Source organism: Phoenix dactylifera, chromosome 1 (genome assembly GCF_051530095.1).
Source record: "Phoenix dactylifera cultivar Ajwa chromosome 1, Ajwa_hap1_PhDact_Kaust_v1.1, whole genome shotgun sequence".
NCBI classification, from domain to species: domain Eukaryota; kingdom Viridiplantae; phylum Streptophyta; class Magnoliopsida; order Arecales; family Arecaceae; genus Phoenix; species Phoenix dactylifera.
Window position 1 is genome coordinate 18,961,520 of NC_143190.1, and position 8,285 is coordinate 18,969,804.

The window sequence follows — 8,285 nt, forward strand, 5'->3', positions numbered from 1 at the left end:
CGATCCGATTTCCCAAGTAACCCCTTAATTAGCATTTAATGCCCATCAGGTGTTCCCCAGGCGACGCTTGAAGAGGAGGAGAAACACGGTCGCAGCTGGCCACGAAGAGATCCCGTCGGGCGGCAAGCGACAGGCGCACGACCAGCGAGCGGAATTTCCCAAGGCTCGGCCCTCGGATGCCAGGCTAACCCGATGATCATCCCGGGAGCAGACTAGCCTGAAGCCCCGACCGGTCGCCTCGGCTTGCGCCAGCCTTGGCCGACCAACGAGCGAAATCTCCCGAGGCTCGGCCCTCGGATGCCAGGCTAACCCGATGATCATCCCGGGAGCAGACTAGCCTGAAGCCCCGACCGGTCGCCTCGGCTTGCGCCCGCCTTGGCCGACCAACGAGCGGAATCTCCCGAGGCTCGGCCCTCGGATGCCAGGCTAACCCGATGATCATCCCGGGAGCAGACTAGCCTGAAGCCCCGACCGGTCGCCTCGGCTTGCGCCAGCCTTGGCCGACCAACGAGCGGAATCTCCCGAGGCTCGGCCCTCGGATGCCAGGCTAACCCGATGATCATCCCGGGAGCAGACTAGCCTGAAGCCCCGATCGGTCGCCTCGGCTTGCGCTAGCCTTGGCCGACCAACGAGCGGAATCTCCCGAGGCTCGGCCCTCGGATGCCAGGCTAACCCGATGATCATCCCGGGAGCAGACTAGCCTGAAGCCCCGACCGGTCGCCTCGGCTTGCGCCTGCCTTGGCCGACCAACGAGCGGAATCTCCCGAGGCTCGGCCCTCGGATGCCAGGCTCACCCGATGATCATCCCGGGAGCAGACTAGCCTGAAGCCCCGACCGGTCGCCTCGGCTTGCGCCAGCCTTGGCCGACCAACGAGCGGAATTTCCTGAGGCCTAACCCTCGGATGCCTGGCTTAGCGCCGGAAGAATTTCCTGAGGCCTAACCCTCGGATGCCTGGCTTAGCGCCGGAAGAATTTTCTGAGGCCTAACCCTCGGATGCCTGGCTTAGCGCCGGAAGAGTTTCCTGAGGCCTAACCCTCGGATGCCTGGCTTAGCGCCGGAAGAATTTCCTGAGGCCTAACCCTCGGATGCCTGGCTTAGCGCCGGAAGGATTTCCTGAGGCCTAACCCTCGGATGCCTGGCTTAGTGCCGGAAGAATTTCCTGAGGCCTAACCCTCGGATGCCTGGCTTAGTGCCGGAAGAATTTTCTGAGGCCTAACCCTCGGATGCCTGGCTTAGCGCCGGAAGAATTTCCTGAGGTCTAACCCTCGGATGCCTGGCTTAGCGCCGGAAGAATTTCCTGAGGCCTAACCCTCGGATGCCTGGCTTAGCGCCGGAAGAATTTCCTGAGGCCTAACCCTCGGATGCCTGGCTTAGCGCCGGAAGAATTTCCTGAGGCCTAACCCTCGGATGCCTGGCTTAGCGCCGGAAGGATTTCCTGAGGCCTAATCCTCGGATGCCTGGCTTAGTGCCGGAAGAATTTCCTGAGGCCTAACCCTCAGATACCCGGCCTAGCGCCAGAAAAATTTCAAGAGTCGGGAGTCAGCGAGACGCTACCAAGAGTTAAAAAGAAGGACGAAAGTGAAATGAAGAAACTCTATTTGCATTAACTTTCATTGTTTCAGGGCCGAGACTCATACAACTTGGCAAAACGCCAACACACAAAGAAAAGTACAGAGGGTCAGCTTGGAGGAACCCCCGGGTCGGGAACGCCCGGCACGTCTGCAAGGGGTAGAGAGACGGTTGGAGAATCAGCAGGCAATGGCGCCGGAGGGGAGTCGAGAAGGGAGATCCCACTCAGGTCAATTTCGGGGTACTTAGCCGACACCCTTGCCAGGCCTTCCTCGAAGCCTAAGACAAAGGAGTCGGACCCCGCGTCCGACATGTCACGGACGAACTCGTCAGACTGACGATAGGCCTGTACCGCCCCCGACATGTCACGGGTGAACTCGGCGGACTGACGATAAGCCTGTACCGCCTGACGCCCGATCTCCGCACTCTTCTCGGCCAGCGCCGCCTCTGCTCGCTCCATAATCTGAGCTTTTGCCTCCAAGACCTTCGCCACACTCCGGTCATCCGCCTCGGAGGAGACCCTCAGCAGATCAGCCTGGGCCTCCTTGTGCTTCGCCTCGGCAGCGATGCGAGCAGCCTCAGCCTCCTCCAGGCGCGAATGAAGCTCCTGGTCGCTCGCGCGGGACTTCTCCATAGCCGACTCCAATTCGCCCAGCTTGGCTTCAAGAGACCGGGTCCGGTTGCGGGCATTGTCGGCTGACCGCTGGGCCTTCTCCCACCTCTCCCGGTAGTCGGCAGCCTTCCGGGACTGCTTCTCGGCCCGCTCCTCTGCCTTCTTGATCTCGCCCTCGAGACCTGAGGCAACCTTGAGTTGCTCCCGAGCCTCCAACAGTTGCTTCTCGAGGGTGGCGAAGCCGAGTGCCCGCTCTTCGGCCACCTGGAGCCTCGTCTCGAGGTCCCTGGTCGTCCTCCCCGCCGCAGCCTGACCTCCCTCTTCTATTGCCTTCAGTTGGCTCTCGGCCCTCGCCAGAAGCCTCGCCTGTTCCTCGTAGCACTCCCCCAGGCGGATCATGTACTGGGCGAGCTAAGAGATAGGAAAAACGAGGGCGTCAGGCGGGGATCAACAGAGCCTATAAATGATGAAAGCGACCGAAAGAACACTCACCGACATGAGACAGACGCAGCTGGCAGCCCCAACGTCAGGGACCCTCATCTCCCGGACCTGCCTGCGGTCCTTCTCCAGCAGTACCGTCTCGATGAGGTTTCGGGCGCCGGCGAAAGTGAAGGCCGACCCCGACTTCTCCCCGGAGTCGGACGGTGGTTCCGCAGCCTTACCCTTACCCACCGCTTGGGGAAGAGTCATGCTGACCACGCTCGGGGCGGGGACCGCCCCTGGAATTGACAGGGTCCCGCTCGGCCGGGGCCTCGGCGCGTCCCTCCTCGTATCATCCGGAGCCGACCGAGTCGAAGGCTGGACTGGAGACCGATCACGTCCGACCCGTCCATCTTGGGCGCGCCCGGGTGATGCCTCCGGAGAAACGGTAGTCTCGGCATCGGAGGGCTGATACAGCGTCAACTCCCGGTCCGCGCCCGCGGCGTCCCCCTGATTGGTGGGTCCGGACCCGTCTGTCGGCGTCGGAGTCGCCTGCCGGCGGGACTTCTTCGCCGGTGGAGCCCCGCTCGGAGGAGCTCGTTTCTTCCTCCGGACTGCTTCCAGTAGGGACGTCCTACCAACAGCCGTTGCCTTGTCCGACCGCATGACGTCGTCGATCTCTGCAAAAAGGACGAGGTGGTCGGAGGTTGAGAAACTGAAGGAAAGAACGAAACGAAAGAGAAGAAAAGAGCTAAAAAAGAAATGGTGGCGGGCTCACGGTCAGTGGGGACCGAGCTCAGACCGACGTTCACCAAGGTATCCTCGGAAATAAGGCGAGACACCGGGGGGAGCTGACCCTCGGCAACCAACTCCTTCAAGACGGCGACGCCGTCGGATTCCTCCCTCGACAACCTCGATAGGCCAATCGGGGACTTCATCGGCGTCTCCCAGGTTGCCCCGATTCCCCAAGAGGGATCTGCGTCAACGAAAAAGAAGCGCTCCTTCCAGCCGTGAATGGAGGTGGGAGCCTCCTTGACGAGGCCGCACCCTCGCCGCGCCGCAAAGCACCACCACCCTTTATCCTGGGGGTGGCCACTCAGGCCGTAGCATTCCCAAAAGACATTCAGGGTGGCGGGAACCTCGTGCATGCGGCAGAGAACCTGAAAGGCTGTCAGGGCGCGCCATGAGTTCGGCACCAGCTGCGTCGGCGCCACTCTTAAACCCCGAAGCACCTGAACGACTAAGTCCGAGGGGGAAAAGCGGAACCCGGCCTGAAGAATGCCCTCATTGATGGCAACCTTCCCTGGAGGAGGGTGGGACATCCTCTCCTCAGGCCCCGGGAGCGTAACATTGCAGGCCTCGGGAAGGTGGTATCGAGCCACGAACCTATCTAGGTCTTCGGCGGCCAACTCCGACTTAATGCGGTCTGCTCTCACTTCGCCCATCCCTAATGGCCAGTGAATCTACGGTCAAGACAGGGTCGAGAAGGGGGAAAAGACCGGAACGACTGGAGTACACTAATACAAAAGGAGAGTATGGAGAGCCCTAAATTAAAGAATGGAGCAACTCACCGGAAGAGAAGGAAGAACGGCTCCGAGAGCGTCAAAGGAGGAGCAAGCGAACAGTCCGACGGCGATGACGGCAGCGCAAAGGAGAAACTCGAAGATGTCTGTAAAGAGAAAGGCGGACGGAGGAGGACCCCCGGTTAAATAGGCGGAAAGGTGGGTGACGCCTCGGTGACGCCAGAGGACGCCTGGCTGCCGAAGGGTCGCTCGCGCCCCAAAAGCGAATCGACGCCATTAAGGAAGGATGTCCGCCGAAATCCTCAGACTGCCAGGTCAGCAACAACCGCCATACGCCATAAAGAAGGTGGGGAGCTCGAAGCGCGCGCGCCTCTCCGAGGGATGGCGACAATCTCGAAGCATCACTTCCTTCACCCGTTCCCCTTCTGGCTCCAGGCTCGGAAGTGGGGGGCTACTGTTATGGGGGAACTCAGCCACCATGCCCCACGTGACCGGCACGCGCGCCCTAGAAGATTACAGCTGCCCCTTGATCCAGTAACCCGACCCCGAGTCGGATATCTTCGGCCTCGCAGCCCGACCCCGAGTCGGCTGCCCCTTGATCCAGTAACCCGACCCCGAGTCGGATATCTTCGGCCTCGCAGCCCGACCCCGAGTCGGCTGCCCCTTGATCCAGTAACCCGACTCCGAGTCGGATATCTTCGGCTCCGCAGCCCGACCCCGAGTCGGCTGCCCCCTGGATCCAGCAATCCGACCCCGAGTCGGCAATCTCTCGACAACGACAGGCTGTTCCCCTGAAGCACGCCGCGACCCTCTGCTCCACTACTCCCTACAACGGTCGTATCCGGCGCTGCTCCACGATCTCCTGTAACAGCCGTACAAAGCGGAGCTCCACTACGCCCTGTCATGGCCGTACCCAGCGCTACCCCACGACGCCCAGTAACGGCCATGTCAGTGGCAACTCCATCGTGCCACACGATGATCAACCCCCCAGAAGGACCCCCCAGCCTGGTATATATGCGGCTGGGGGGAGAAGGGGGGAGGTAAGCAAGAACTTCCAGAGCATTCTCCTACTTGCTACTACTATCTCTCCTTCTCCTCCAATCTCCTCTGACTTGATCGTCGGAGGGCCCCCACTACCCCAGTGGTGGTGCGAGGCTTGCTTGCAGGTTTCCCAGTGGAAGGTGGAGCACAATCAACACCAACCAAGGCAACTCAGACGGAATTCCGTTCACACCGCTGTGCCAATCGTTCTCGGTTTGGACCACCAGCAACACTGACGATTGACATTTAGGATACAATTTCCAACAACTCCCACTTAGCCTAAAGCCAATCGGCACAGTATCTAATACCCATCTTCGACTTGTGTTCGTTGAACTCTTTGATGCCGAGGACTTTGGTAAATGGGTCAGCCAGATTATCTTTTGTGTCAATCTTCTGAAGATCAATATCACCTCATTCTATAATTTCTCGAACCAGGTGATAGTGTCGCAGAATATGCTTGGTCCGCTGATGTGCTTTAGGTTCCTTTGCCTGAGCTATGGCTCCAGTGTTATCACAAAATATAGGAACTGGACCATCAATGGAAGGTGCCACTCCCAGCTCGGCTTCCTTGGCTGCATCAGATGCTGCGATGTATTCTGCTTTACATGTAGAATCTGCCACTGTATGCTGCTTGGAACTCTTCCAGCAGATGGCCCCACCCTTAAGAGTGAAGATATATCCCGACACGCTCTTGCTATCATCTTGATCTGATTGAAAACTTGAATCGGTATATCCCTCAAGTTTTAAGTCAGAATCACCGTAGACAAGCCACTGATCTTTAGTATTTCTCAAATACTTAAGGATGGTTTTTACAACCTTCCAGTGGTTGCTACCTAGATCAGACTGGTATCTACTCACTACTCCTAGTGAGTATGCCACGTCTGGTCTAGTACATGTCATGGCATACATTATAGATCCCACTGCCGAAGCATATGGAATTCTATCCATACTCTCTCTTCCTTGAGAGGTTGTCGGACAATCCCTTTTAGAGAGGTTAATTCCATGGCCCATTGGAAGATAGCCTTTCTTGGAATTAATCATACTGAACCTCTTCAGTATAGTATCAATGTATGTGGATTGGGATAATCCAAGCAATCTTCTAGATCTATCTCTATAGATCTTCATCCCTAGGATGTAAGATGCTTCTCCCAAATCCTTCATGGCAAATTGAGATGATAGCCAAACCTTTTTTTCTTGTAATGCAGGAATGTCATTTCCGATTAAAAGAATGTCATCCACATACAAAATAAGAAATATAATAACTGAACCATTTGCCCATTTATAAATGCAAGGTTCCTCTTCATTCTTAATGAAGCCATATAATTTGATCACCTTATCAAAACGTATATTCCAACTCCGTGAAGCTTGCTTTAATCCATAAATGGACCTTTGTAGCTTGCACACCTTAGACTCATCTGTAGATGTAAAACCTTCAGGTTGTATCATATATACCTCCTCTTCTAAATCTCCATTTAGAAATGCGGTCTTTACATCCATTTGCCAGATTTCATAGTCTAAATGTGCTGCTATCGCAAGCACAATCCGAATGGACTTGAGCATTACCACAGGAGAAAATGTCTCATCATAGTCAATACCATAACGTTGACGATATTCCTTGGCAACCAGACGGGCTTTATAGGTCTCTACCTTTCCGTCTGCACCCCGTTTTCTTTTGAATATCCACTTACACCCTATGGGTTTAATCCCTTCGGGTAGGTCAACTAATGTCCATACATCATTGACCTTCATGGATTCCATTTCGGATTGCATGGCTCCAAGCCATTTATCAGAGTCATACCTCTGCATTGCATCCATATATGTGATCGGATCCTCATCGTTTTCATCAAGTTCGATAGGATTCCCGTCCCGGACCAAGAAACCGTAGAATCTGTCCGGCTGACGTGGTACTCTACCCGATCGCCTTAATGGTGCATCTAATATGGGTTCTGGATCTGATCTAATCAAATCCGACTTAACTAGTTCAGTAGATGGTGTCGGATCTTCTACATGTTGAACTTCCCTAAGCTCAACATTAGAGCTTTTAGTTCCTTCACTAAGGAATTCTTTCTCTAAGAAAACAGCTTTATTGCTTACGAACAACTTTTGTTCTTCAGCAAAGTAGAAGTAATATCCTTTAGTTTCTTTAGGATAACCAACAAAGAAACATCTATCAGACTTGGGTTCAAGTTTGTCTGTCTTCAAACGTTTGACGTATGCTGGACACCCCCAAACCCTAAGGTGAGAGAGCATCGGCTTACGTCCAGTCCACATCTCATATGGTGTTTTATTTATAGACTTACTTGGAACCTTATTTAGAATGTAGCAGGCTGACTCAAGAGCATATCCCCAAAAGGATATGAGCAAATCAGCAAACCCCACCATGGATCGAACCATGTCTAACAGAGTTCGATTTCTCCTTTCTGATACACCGTTATACTATGGTGTACCAGGAGGAGTCCATTGAGAGAGAATCCCATTTTCTCCTAGATATGTCAAAAACTCACTGGTGAGGTATTCACCTCCTCGATCTGATCGAATAGTTTTAATACTCTTTCCAGTTTGTTTTTCTACTTCATTATGATATAATTTGAACATTTCAAATGATTCAGATTTATGTCTCATTAAATAGACATAACCATACCTAGAAAGGTCGTCTGTAAACGTAATGAAATATGAATACCCATCTCTAGCATTTGTGCTCATTAGCCCACATACATCAGAATGTACAAGGGTCAATAAGTCACTGGCTCGTTCACCTTTTTCGATAAAAGGTGATTTGGTCATTTTACCAAGAAGACATGATTCACAGATTATCAATAATTCACAATCATTAACATTGAGGATTTCCTCTTTACTTAACATGTTCATCCTTTCTTGTTAATATGACCTAGCCTATGATGCCAAAGGTAGACATCCGTGACATTATCTATTCTAGGACGCTTACTTGACGTGTACATTACATTAATAGGTTGTGATAACAAGTAGATGCCATTGCTCAATCGTCCATTCATTACAGTAACACCATTCATAATGATATCACAAGAACATTTCTTTTTTGAAATTTCATAACCGTTCATGGCCAAAAGGTCTACAGAAATTATATTTAATAAAAATGTAG

At 53.6% G+C, this 8,285-nt stretch overlaps 1 long non-coding RNA gene across 1 annotated transcript; it reads left to right on the forward strand.

Moving 5' to 3' along the window:
* The first annotated feature begins 757 nt into the window (after window positions 1–757).
* On the forward strand, window positions 758–5,109 carry LOC149768531 (uncharacterized). The gene is made up of 2 exons (XR_016407162.1): window positions 758–1,257; window positions 3,937–5,109. It is a non-coding gene; the product is annotated as an uncharacterized LOC149768531 (long non-coding RNA).
* The last annotated feature ends 3,176 nt before the right edge of the window (window positions 5,110–8,285 follow it).